Genomic DNA, 13893 nt, shown 5'->3' with positions numbered 1-13893 from the left:
GGTCAGCAAGCTTTGCTGGGATAGAGCAGAGAGGGCAGGGCACTGCTTCTGGAGAGAGGGAAAGCAAGCAACCTGGGAGGCTAATACCAGGAAATGGTGATCTCGGGAACACTTGGGACACACAAGTGGAGATTTTTTGCTCTTTTTGAAGTGTGTCCTTGAGAGGCAGCATTCACAGAGATGTCTCTCCAGGCACAAAGGAGCTGGCTGGTGCCATTTCCCTCTGTCATCCATCAGCATGAACACAGAGCTACAGGCTGGAGACAGAACAGCCCTGTCACTGGCTGCCTAACTTGCTTACACCAAGCCACACACGCATGGGCTCTGATGGGACTGCCTTTATCAGTCACACTTGCCTCAAGTCCCAGTGCAGTGGGCCCCTCCCCTAGGTGACCAACAAAAACCACTCACCACACCACATTTCCCAACCAGAGAGTTCTGCAGGGCCTCAGTTCTAGTAGAGTTAGTATCAGATCTAATTTCAGAAGAAGACCAGAGCACACCTAGTTAAAACTCACCACATTCAGTCCAGGGACCAAACACTGCCCACAGCAGGCAAAGAGAGCCTCTGCAGATGAGTGGCCTAAATGATAGAGCAGCCAAAACATAACAGTAGAACACACACAGCACACACCAGAGACATTCCCTGAAGCTAGAGTCCTTAGACAATATTTGGTCTCTTCTTCATAAGGCCATTACTTTCAAGAGCAGGAGACATAACTGATTTTCTAACACAGAGAAAAAGGCAGAGGCTTAGACATAATGCAGAGATGAAGGAATTTATCCCAAGTGAAAGAAGAAGAAAAGGCCACATCCAGATATCTAAGCAAAATAGATATAAGTAACATGCCTGATGGAGAAATTAAAGCAACAACTATAAGGATACTCACTGGGATTGAGAAAATAATAGAAGACATCAGTGAGACCCTTACCACAAAGATAAAAGAGTTAAAAAAAGAACCAATCAGAGATGAAGAGTGCAATAAATGAGATTGGAAACAGGCATGATGCAATGAACAGCAGGATGGAAAAAGGAGAGGAAAGAATTAGTGATATAGAAAACAAAATAATGGAAAATAATGAAGCTGAACAAAAGAGAGAAAGAAGAATTATGCAACATGAGAATAGACTTAAGAAACTCAGTGACTCCACCAAATGTAATCACATTAGTATCATAGGAATCCCAGAAAATAAGAGAAAGGAAAGAGGACAGAAAATTTATTTCAAGAAATAATAGCAGAAAACTTCCCTAATCTGGGGATGGAAACAGACCCAAGAGGCACAGAGAGCTCACATCAAAATCAACAAAACAGGCCAACACCAAGACATATTGTAGTTAAATTTGCAAAACATAGTGACAAAGAAAAATCTTAAAAGCAGCAAGAAAAAAGAAGTCCTTGACTTTCAAGGGAAGGCCCATAAGGCTTGCTAGAGAACTCTCAACAGAAACGTGGCAAACCAGAAGGTAGTCTCATGATATATTCAAAGTGCTAAATGGGGAAATTCTGCAGCCAAGAATACTCTATCCAGGAAGACTATCATTCAGGATAGAAGGAGAGATAAAGAATTTCCCAGACAAACAAAACTAAAGGAGTTCATGACCACTAAAACAGCTCTGCAAGAAATATTAAAGGGGAATCTTTGAGTGCAAAGGAGAGACTAAAAGTGACAAAGACAAGAAAAGATCAGAGAAAATCCCCAGAAGCAACAATAAAACAAGTAACACAATGGCAATAAATACATATCTTTCAATAATTACTCTGAATCTAAATGGACTAAATGCTCCAATCAAAAGACAGAGGGTGTCAGAAAGGATTAAAAAAATAATCTATATGTTATCTACAAGAGAGTCACTTTATTTTTTTTTAAAGATTGTATTTATTTATTTGACAGCAAAAGAGCACAAGCAGAGGGAGCAGAAGGAGAGGGAGAAGCAGGCTCCCTGCCGAGCAGGGAGCCTGATGCCGGGCTCAACCCCAGGACCCTGGGATCATGACCTGAGCCGAAGGCAGACGCTTAACCGACTGAGCCACCCAGGTGTCCCAAGAGAGTCACTTTAGACCTCAAGACACCTACAGATTGAAAGTGAGGGGGTGGAGAAGTATTTATCATGCAAATGGATGTCAAAAGAAAGAGTATCAATAACTTATATCAGAAAAACTAGACTTTAAAACTAAGACTGTAAAAGAAGACAAAGAAGGGCATCATCATATAATCATAAAGGGGATAATCCAATAAGATGATCTAACAATCGTATATATTTATGCATCCAACATGGAAGCACCCAAATTAAAAAATTAATAACAAAGGAACTCATTGAAAACAACACAATACTAGCAGGGAACTTAATACTTTACTTACATCAATGGACAGATCATCCAAACAAAAAATAAAAAAAGAAATGATGGCTTTGAATGACATACTGGGGCAGATGGACTTAACAGACATATTCAGAACATTCCATCCTGACATAGCTGAATACACATTCTTTTCAAGTGCACATGGAACATTCTCCAGAATAGATTACATATTAGTCCACAAAAAAAACCTCAACGAATACAAAAACATTGAAACATATCATGCACCTTTTCTGACCACAGTGCTATGAAACTAAAAGCCAACCACAAGAAAAAAAATTGGAAAGACCACAAACACATGGCGGCAAACAACATCCTATTAAACAATGAATGTGTCAAACAGGAAATCAAAGAAGAAATAAATAAATACATGGACACAAGTAAAAATGAAAACACAAGGTCCAAAACCTTTGGGATGCAGCAAAAGTGGTCATAAGAAAATGTACACTATACAGGCCTAACACAAAAGCAAGAAAAGTCTCAAATAAACAACCTAACTTTATACCTAAAGGCTAAAACCAGCAGAAGCAAGGAAATAATGAAGACTAGAGCAGAAATAAATTATATGGAAATTCAAAAAAACAATAGAAGAGATCAATGAAACCAGGAGCTGGTTCTTTGCAAGAATTAATAAAATTGATAAACCTCTACCCAGACTTATCAAGAAAAAAAGAAAAAAAACACAAATAAGAGAAATAACAACCAATACCAAAGAAAGACAATTATAAGGGAATATTATGAAAAACTACACACCAACTAATTGGCCAACCTGGAAGAAATGGATAAATTCCTACAAACATATAAACTACCAAAACTGAAACAGGGAGAAATACAAAATTTGAACAGACAGATAACCAGCAAAGAAATTGAATCAGTAATCAAACAATTCCCAAGAAACAAAAGTCCAGGGCCAGATGGCTTCACAGGCAAATTCTACTATACATTTAAAGAAGAGTTAATACCTATTCTTCTCAAACTTTTCTAAAAAATAGAAAAGGAAGGAAAACTTCCAAATTTATTCTAGGAGGCCAGCATTACCCTGAAACCAAAACCAGATAAAGACTCCACTAAAAAAGAGAACTACAGGCCAATATTCCTGATCAACATAGATGCAAAAATTCTCAACAAAATACTAGCACACCAAATCCAACAATACATTAAAAGAATCATTCACCACGATTAAGTGGGATTTATTCCTGTGTTACAAGGGTGGCTCAGTACTCTCAATCAATGTGATACACCACATCAATAGGAGAAAGGATAAGAACCATATGATCCTCTCAGTAGATGCAGAAAAAGCATTTGACAAAGTACAACATCCATTCATGTTTAAAATCTTCAACCAAGTGTAGATAGAGGGAACATACCTCAGCATAATAAAAGCCATATATAAAAAATTCACAGCTAATATCACCCTCAATGGGGAAAGACTGAGAGATTTTCCCCTAGGTCAGGAACAAGACAGAAATGTCCACTCTCACCACTGTTATTTAACATAGTACTGGAAGTCCTAGCCACGGCAATCAAAAAAACATAAAAATATAGAAGCTATCCAAATCAGTAAGGAAAGAAGTCAACTTTCACTATTTGCAGATGACATGATATTTTATATGGAAGACCCAAAAGACTACACCAAATAACTGCTAGAAGTGATACAGGAATTCAGTAAGGTTGCAAGATACAAACTCAACATACAGAAATCTGTTGTATTACTATACATCAATAATGAAGCAGCAGAAATAGAAATTAAGGAATCAATCCCATTTAAAATTGCACCAAAAACAATAAGATACCTAGGAATAAACCTAACCAAAGAGGTGAAAGTCCTGTACTCTGAAAACTATAGAACACTTATGAAAGAAATTGAAAAACATCTGCCTTTGGCTCAGGTCATGATCCCAGGGAACTGAAATAAAGTCTCACATTGGGCTCCCTGCTCAGCGGGGAGTCTGTTTCTCCCTCTGCCCCTCACCCCGCTCATGCGCACTCTCTCTCTCTCCCTCTCTCTCCCCCTTGCACGTGTATGCATGCACACATATGCAAAAATAAATAAAATCTTTTTTTTAAAAGAAAGAAATTGAAGATGACACAAAGAAATGGAAAAACATTCCATGCTTATGGATTGGAAGAACAAATATTGGTAAAATGTCTCTACTACCCAAAGCAATCTACACATTTAATACAATCCCTATCAAAATACCACTAGCATTTTTTACAGAACTAGAACAATCCTAAAACTTGTATGGAACCACAAAAGACCCCAAATAGCCAAAGCAATGTTGAAACAGAAAAGCAAAGTTGGAGGCATCACAACTCTGGACTTCATATTACAAAGCTATAGTGATCAAAATAGTATGGTACTGGCACAAAAAATGCTACATAGATCAATGAACAGAATAGAAAACTCTGAAATGAGCCCACAATTATATTATCAATTAAACTTTGACAAAGCAGGAAAGAATATGCAATGGGAAAAAGACAATCTCTTCAGCAAATGGTGTTTGAACACTGGACAGCAACAAGCAAAAGATTATAAGAAATTACTTTCTTACACAAAAATAAATCCAAAATGCATTAAAGACCTAAATGTGAGATCTGAAACCATAAAAATCCTCAATGACAACACAGGCAGTAACTTCTTTGACATTGGCTGTAGCAATTTTTTTCTAGATATGTCTATTGAGGCAAGAGAAAAAAAGCAAAAATAATTATTGGGACTTCATCAAAATAAAAATCTTCCACACAGCAAAACAATCAGCAAAATTAAAAGGCAACCTTTGGAATGGAAGAAGATATTTGTGAATGACATATCTGGTAAAGGGTTAATATCCAAAATATATAAAGAACTTATTAAATTCAACACCCAAGAAACAAATATCCAGTTAAAAAATGGGCAGAAGACATTAGTAGACATTTTTCCAAAGAGGACATGAGATGGCCAACAGACACATTCAAAGGTGGGCAACATCACTCATCATCAGGGAAATGCAAATCGAAACTACAGTATCACCTCACACCTGTCAGAATGGCTCAAATCAACAACACAAAAAACAACAGGTGATGATGAGGATGTGGAGAAAGTGGAAGCCTCTTACACTGTTGGTGGGAATGCAAGCTGGTGCAGCCACTCTGGAAAAAAATATGGAGGCTCCTGAAAAATTTAAAAATAGAACTACCCTACTATCCAGTAATTGAACTACTGGGTATTTACCCAATGAATATAAAAATACAAACTCAAAAGGATACATGCACCCCAATGTTCATAGCAGCATTATTTACAATAGCTGAGATATGGAAACAGGCCTAACTGTCCACTGATAGATGAATGGACAAAGATGTTTTATATTTATACAATGGAGTATTACTTAGCCATAAAAAAGAATGAAATCTTGTCATTTGCAACAACATGGATGGAGCAAGAGAGTATTATGTTAAGAGAAATAAGTCAGTCAAAGAAAGAAATACTATATGATTTCACTCATATGTGGAATTTAAGAAACAAAACTAACAGGCAAAGGGGAAAAAAAGAGAGGCAAACCAAGAAACAGATTCTTAACTATAGAGAACAAATTGATGGTTACCAAAGGGGAGGTGGGTGGTGGGATGGGTTAAATAAATTATGGTCATTAAGGAGTGCACTTGTGATGAATATCTAGATTTATGAAGTCCTAAATATTTCAAATAGTATGAATCTAAAGGGGTCTACACTGAAACATATTATAATTAACCTGGCACAACTCAAAGATAAAAAGGGAATTTTTAAAGCAGCAAGAGAAAGGTAACTTGTCATATACAAGAAAATGACCATAAAATTATTGGTAGATTTCTCAGCCAAAATCTTGCAAGCCATAGCTGGGGGTGGTATGATATACTCAGACTGCTGAAAGAAAAAAGAAAACTGCAAACCATGAATCCTATACTAGGCAGAAATTTAAAGATGAAAGAGAGATAATTTCCCATACATAAAAAAAAAAAACTGCAGAAGCTTAAACCACTAGTCTTGCCTTACAAAAGTGCTGAAAGATCTTTAAGTTGAAAATTAAAGGCTGATAAGTAGAAACACAAAAGCATAGAAAATATAAATCTCAGAGGAGTTAAGATGGCAGAGAAGTAGGAGAACCCTGGGCTTTCCTCGTCCCTCAAACACAGCTGTATTGAGGTAAGATTATGTGGAACACCCAGGAAATCGATCTGAGGATTAAAAGAAGGATCTCCATGGTTGGAGGAAGACAGCATGGCAGGTGCCAGGTGTATGGAAGTGAATTGGGGGAGAGAAAAACTGCCATGCCACAGAGGCGAGGGAGCTCTTTCCACAGGCTGAGAAGAGGGAGAGAAAGGGAAAGGGGTTGAAAGAGTGTGGCATCTAGTCTGCACAAGAAGAAAAACCTCTCCAGACCATGGACTGGGAAGCTGGGGAGTGGGTAGAACTAAGTGTCACAGGTTTTTTGTGGTGTGTGGAGTTCAGACTCTGAGGTTTTGGAAGTGCACAGACTTTACTTTCCCTGAAGCAGTCTCTTGCAGTTGGTCCTGGGGAGAAGGAGGGCACTGGCTAGAGAGTGCGTAAAGTGGTATAAGGATTTTCTGAGTCACACTGGGTGAGAACATTTCCCTTCTTGGAATACATTTGGAAGAGTGTATATTGCCTCTCCAAGGACAAAAGACCTTGCAAGCACCAGCAAATGGCCTTCCATTGGCAGGGGACAGAGGCATGTGCAGAGGGTGGATAACCTAGTTGCTGCTTTTCTGGGTGCTACACCATAGATTACATGCACCACCCAGGTATAGGACTGTTTTTCTGGGACAAAGGACACTAGACACAGTGCAACAGGGAAGATCTACTCCGGAGGAGGAGTGGATCCACCTGGTGCAGGGTCTTTTAAGATTTTGAGTTGCACACCAAAGATAAAACGCAGGAGAGCTGTGGCACTGGGTGTGCTGATGGCCCTCTCTTTTCTATGAGGGCGATGGTGGGTGTTAGATCCCCTGTACAAGGGCAAGAGAGTGCAGTCGTGCTATTTTCTCCTTGCCACCAACAGTCAGACTTCAGAGAGCAACACAGTGGCCCCAGTGGAGATGGGTACCACTCACACCAAATCCTGGCCCCCCTGTACCTGGAAAGTGCATATTTACTGGGGCAGGACTGACTCTGAGCCAGCACAGTGGGCCTCTCCCCCAGAAGATCAACACAGGCAGCACCCCACATGCACCAATTCTACTGATTATACAATGTTTCAAATCGTCACCTTCAGTTCTGGTGGTAATAGGACCAGGTTGTATTTTTTTTCCTTCTTTTTTTTCCTTTGGAATTAGGCTTATAGTTTTTTGTTTATTTGGGTTTTTTTCATTTCCTTTTCTCTTTTTTTGGATCAGGATTCTTTTTTACTTGTTCTTTTTCTTTCTTTCTTTCTTTCTTTCTTTTTCTTTGGAATCAGGCTTATAGTTTTTTGATTGTTTGGTTTTTTTGTTCCTTTTCCTTTTTTTCTTTTTTTGGATCAGACTTTTTTTTTTCTATTTCTTTTTTTCCCCAAGCTTATTTTAACAAACAAATCAAAGCACATCTGGTTAAAGGTCCAAACACCCCCACTGCAAGCAAGGAGGAACTCTGCAGAAACTGACCAGTGGGAAAGAGCAGCCAAAACACAACAGCAGAGTGCACACAGCACACACCAGAAACACTTCTTGAAGTGCCAGGCCCTGGACAGCATATGACCCTTTTAATATAGCATTACTCTCAAGTGCAGGAAAGATAAAAAGCTTTAACAACACACAAAAGACAGAAACTTAGCCAAAATGACAAGACAGAGGAATTCTCCCCAAAAGAAACTTCAAGAAGAAATCATAGCCAAGGACTTGCTCAAAACAGATATAAGCAATATATCTGAACAAGAAATTAGAACAGCAGTCATAAGACTACTAGCTTGGCTTGAAAAAAGCATAGGGGCACCTGGGTGGCTCAGTCAGTTGAGCATCTGAGTCTTAGTTTTGGCTCAGGTCATGCTCTCAGGGTCGTGAGATCAAGCCCCACGTCAGCCTCTATGCTCAGCGGGGACTCTGCTTACTCTGCTTGAGATTATCTCTCTCCCTTTCCCTTTACCCCTCCCTGCACGCTCTCTCTCTCTCTCTCTCAAATTAATAAATAAATCTTAAAAAAGAAAAAAGCATAGAAGAAACCAAAGAAACCCTCGCTGCAGAGATAAAGTACCTAAAAACCACTCAGGATGAAATTAAAAAATGCTATAAATGAGATGTAAAACTGACTGGGTATAATCACAAGAACTGAAGAAGCAGAGGACAGAATAGGTGATATAGAAGATTAAATTATGGAAAATAATGAAGCTGAAAAGAAAACTATTAGATCATGAAGGTAGACAGGTAACTCACCGATTCCATAATGCAAAATAATATCTGTATCATAGGAGTCCCAGAAGAAGAAGAGCAGGAGATAGAGGGAGAAAGTTTATTTGAACAAATTACAGCTGAGAACATCCCTAATCTGAAGAAGGAAACAGGTATTCAAGTCCAAGAGGCACAGAGAACTCCCCTCAAAACCAACAAAAACAGGTCAACACCATGACATATCATAGTGAAACTTGCAAAATACAAAGATAAAGAGAGAATTCTGAAAGCAGCTAGGGACAAAAAGTCTTAACCAACAAGAGTAGACACATAAGGTTAGCGGCAGACCTGTCCACTGAAACTTGGAGTGCCAGAAACGAGTAGAAGGAAATATTCAATGTGCTAAATGGGAAAAATATGCAGCCCAAAATACTTTAGCCAGCAAGGCTGTCATTCAGAATAATAGGAGAGATAAAGAGTTTCCAAGACAAGCAAAAACTAAAGGAGTTTGTGAACACTAAACGAGCTCCACAAGAAATATTAAAGGGGACCCTTTGAGCAGGAAAGAGACTAAAAGCAACAAAGACTAGAAAGGAACAGAGACAATTTACAGGAACAGTGACTTTACAGGTAATACAATGACACGAAATTCATATCTATCATGCTATGATATAGAAATCAGAAAAAATAGTAGAACAGATCAACACAACTAGGAGCTGGTTCTTTGAAAAAATTAAGATCGATAAACCCCTACCTAGACTAATCAAAAAGAAAAGAGAAAGGACCCAAATAAATAAAAGCATGAATGAAAGAGGAGAGATCACAACCAACACCACAGAAATACAAGCAATTATCAGAGAATATTATGAAAAATTTTATGCCAACAAATTAAGCAATCTGGAAGAAATGGATAAATTCTGAGAAACATAAACTACCAAAACCAGAGCAGGAAGAAATAGAAAATCTGAACAGACACATAACCAGCAAAGAAATTGAATCAGTAATCAAAAATCTCCCAACAAACCAAGAGTCCAGGGCCAGATGCCTTCCCAAGGAAATTCTACCAAACATTTAAAGAAGAGTTAATACCTATTCTTCTCAAACTGTTACAAAAATAGAAATGGAAGGAAAACTTCCAAATTCATTCTATGAGGCCAGCATTACCTTGATTCCAAAACCAGACAAAGATGCCACTAAAAAGGAGAATTACAAAGCAATAACCCTGATGAACATGGTTGTAAAAATTCTCAACATGATACTAGCAAATTGAATTCAACAGTATATTAATAGGATTATTCAGCACAACCAAGTGGGATTTATTCTTGGGTTGCAGGGGTGGTTCATACCTGTAAATCAATCAACGTGATACATCACATCAATAGGAGAAAGAATAAGAACCATATGATCCTCTCAATAGATGCAGAAAAAGCATTTGACAAAATACAGCATCTTTCTTGATAAAAATCCCTCAACAAAATAGGGATAGAAGGAACATACCTCAACATCATAAAGGCTATATATGAAAGAGCCACAGCTAATATCCTCAATGAGGAATAAAATTAGAGCTTTTCCCCCTAAGGTCAGGAACACCACAGGGATGTCCACTCTCACCACTGGTGTTCAACATAGTACTGGAAGTCCTAGCCTCAGCAATCAGACAACAAAAAGAAATAAAAGGAAGAAACAAGTCAAACTTTCACTCTTCACACATAATGTGATACTCTATGTAGTAAAAGACCCAAAGACCCCACCAAAAAGCTGCTAGAACCAATAAAGGAATTCAGCAAAGTAATGGGATATGAAATCAATGCAACAGAAATCTTGTTGCATTTCTATACACCAATAATTTAGCAATAGAAAGAGAAATCAAAGAATTGACCTATTTACAATTGCAGCAAAAACCATAAGGATAAACCTAACCAAACAGGTAAAAGATCTGTACTCTGAGAACTATAGAACACTTATGAAAGAAAATGAGGAAGACACAAAGAAATGGAAAAACATTCCATGCTCATGGATTGGAAGAACAAATATTGTTCAAATGTCTATACTTCCCAAAGCAATCTACACATTTATGCAATCCCTATCAAAATACAACCAAAATTTTTCACAGAGCTAGAACAAACAATTCTAAAATTTTCAGGGAACCAGAAAAGAGCCCGAATAGGCATAGTAAACTTGAAACAGAAAAGTAAAGCCAGAGGCATCACAATTCCGGACTTCAAGCTGTATTACAAAGTTATAATCATCAAGACAGTATGGTACTGGCACAAAAATTGACACATAGATCAATGGAACAGAATAGAGAACCCAGAAATGGACACACAACTATAAGGTCAATTAAACTTCGACAAAGCAGGAAAGAATATCCAATGGAAAAAAAGACAGTCTTTTCAACAAATGGTGTTGGGAAAATTGGACAGCAACATGCAGAAGAATAAAGCTGGACCACTTTCTTACACAGTACACAAAAATAAATTCAAAATGGATGAAAGATCTAAATGTGAGACAGGAATCCATCAAAATCCTAGAGGAGAACACAGGCAGCAACCTCCTTGACCTCAGCTACAGCAACTTCTTACTAGACTAGAGACTAGACACGACTCTGGAGGCAAGGGGAACAAAAGCAAAAATGAACTATTGGGACTTCATCAAGATAAAAAGCTTCTGCACAGCAAAGGAAACAATCAACAAGACTAAAACCCACAGAATGGGAGAAGATATTTGCAAATGACATATCAGATAAAGGGCTAGTATCCAAAATCTATAAAGAACTTATCAAACTCAACCCCCCAAAATAAAAAATCCAGTTATGAAATGGGCAGAAGACGTGAACAGACACTTCTCCAAATAAGACATACAAATGGCCAACAGACACATGAAAAGATGCTCAACATCACTCAGCATCAGGGGAATCAAAACCACAATGAGATACCACCTCACACCAGTCAGAATGGCTAAAATTAACAACTCAGGAAACAACAGATGTTGGTGAGGATGCAGAGTAAGGAGAACCCTCTTACACTGTTGGTGGGAATGCAAACTGGTGCAGCCACTCTGGAAAACAGTATGGAAGTTCCTCAAAAATTTAAAAATGGAGCTACCCTACAACCTAGCAATTGCAACATGTGATTCGAAGGAGCACATGCACCCCAGTGTTTATAGCAGCAGTGTCCACAATAGCCAAAACATGGAAAGAGCCCACGTGTCCATCAACTGATGAATGGATAAAGAAGTGGTTTATATATACAATGGAATGTTACTCAGCCATCAAAAAGAATGAAATCTTGCCATTTGCAATAATGTGGATGGACTAGAAGGTATTATGCTAAGCAAAATAAGTCAGTCAGATAAAGACAAATACCATAGGATTTCACTCATATGTGGAATTTAAGAAACAAAACAGATGAACGTAAGGAAAAATAACAAAATAAAGACAAAGAGGGGGAAAACCACAAGAGACTCTTAAATATAGGGAACAAACTGAGGGTTGCCAGAGGAAGATGAGTAGGGGATTAAGGTAATTGGGTGATGGGCATTAAGGAGGGCACTTGATGTAATGAGTACTGGGTGTTATATGCAACTGATGAATCATTACATTCTATCCCTAGAACTACTACTTCACTATAAGTGAACTAACTTGAACTTAAATAAAATCTTGAATGAAAACAAAAAAAAAAGAAAAAGAAAAAATAAAAAGTATAAATCTCTATGGTAATGTTAAATATATAGAAAAATACATAATAAGGCAATAATGTTATGATAATACATAAGTCACTTTTAGCCTTAGCATAAAAGTTAAGAGTCAAAATTATTAAGAATAACTATAACCACAAAAATATGTTAGTGGATACATATCAGAAAGAGTAAATTCTGACATCAGTAACAATGTGGAGGGTGAAAGAGTAAAAACTAAGTTTTTGTATAATATTGGAGTTTGGTTATTATCAGCTTAAAATTGACTGTTATAATTACAAAATGCATTATCTACATGTTATGGTATCCACAAAAAAACTACAGTAAATACAAAAATGTGAAAAGAACCAAAGTATACCACTACAAAAATATTATCAAATAACAAAGAAAGGCAGCAAGAGAGAGGAACAAAAGAACTACAAAACAGACAGAATACAATTAATAAAATGACAATAATAAACCCTTACCTATCAATATTTACTTTGAATGTAAATGGATTAATTTCACCAATCAAAAGTTATAGAGTGGCTATAAGGAAACTCTAGACTTAAACAACACTATAGACCTAATGGACCTAATAGACATATATGGAACATTCTACCCAACAACAGCAGTATACACATTTTTCTCAAGCACACACAGAATATTTCATAGAATAGATTACATACTAGGCCACAAAACAAGTCAAGAATTTTATTTATTTTTTTAATTTTTTATTGTTATGTTAATCGCCATACATTACATCATTAGTTTTTGATGTAGTGTTCCATGATTCATTGTTTGTGCATAACACCCAGTGCTCCATGTAGAACGTGCCCTCTTTAATACCCATCACCAGGCTAACCCATCCTCCCATCCCCCTCCCCTCTAGAACCCCCAGTTTGTTTTTCAGAGTCCATCATCTCTCATGGTTCGTCTCTGCTTCCAATTTCCCCCCCTTCATTCTGGTATCTTCTTTTTTTTTTCTTAACATATAATGTATTATTTGTTTCAGAGGTACAGATCTGTGATTCAACAGTCTTGCACAATTCACAGCACTCACCATAGCACATGCCCTCCCCAACGTCCATCACCCAGCCGCCCCATCCCTCCCACCCCCCACCACTCCAGCAACCCTCAGTTTGTTTCCTGAGATTAAGAGTCTCTTATGGTTTGTCTAACAAGCCAACAACTTTAAGTCAGTAAAATCACTCCAAATATCTTTCCAGCCACAAAAGAATGAAACTGAAGTCAATAACTAAAGGAAAACAGAAAAAATCATAAATATGGGAAATTTAACAACAAACCCTTGAATAAAAGTTGCATCAAAAATAAAAAAGGAAATCAAAAAATATCTTGGGATAAACAAAAATGAAAACACAACATACCAAAATCTGTAGAGTACAACAAAAGCAGTTTTAAGAGGGAAATTTATAGAAATTAGTTTTTTTTTTTCTGGGACAATGAAGCTTTATTTTTCTCATATATATATATATATATATATATATATATATATATATATATA

Source organism: Phoca vitulina, unplaced genomic scaffold, assembly GCF_004348235.1.
Source record: "Phoca vitulina isolate PV1807 unplaced genomic scaffold, GSC_HSeal_1.0 scaffold57, whole genome shotgun sequence".
NCBI classification, from domain to species: Eukaryota; Metazoa; Chordata; class Mammalia; order Carnivora; family Phocidae; genus Phoca; species Phoca vitulina.
The sequence above is the reverse complement of the archived record's forward strand: the minus strand, read 5'-3'. Positions refer to the sequence as shown.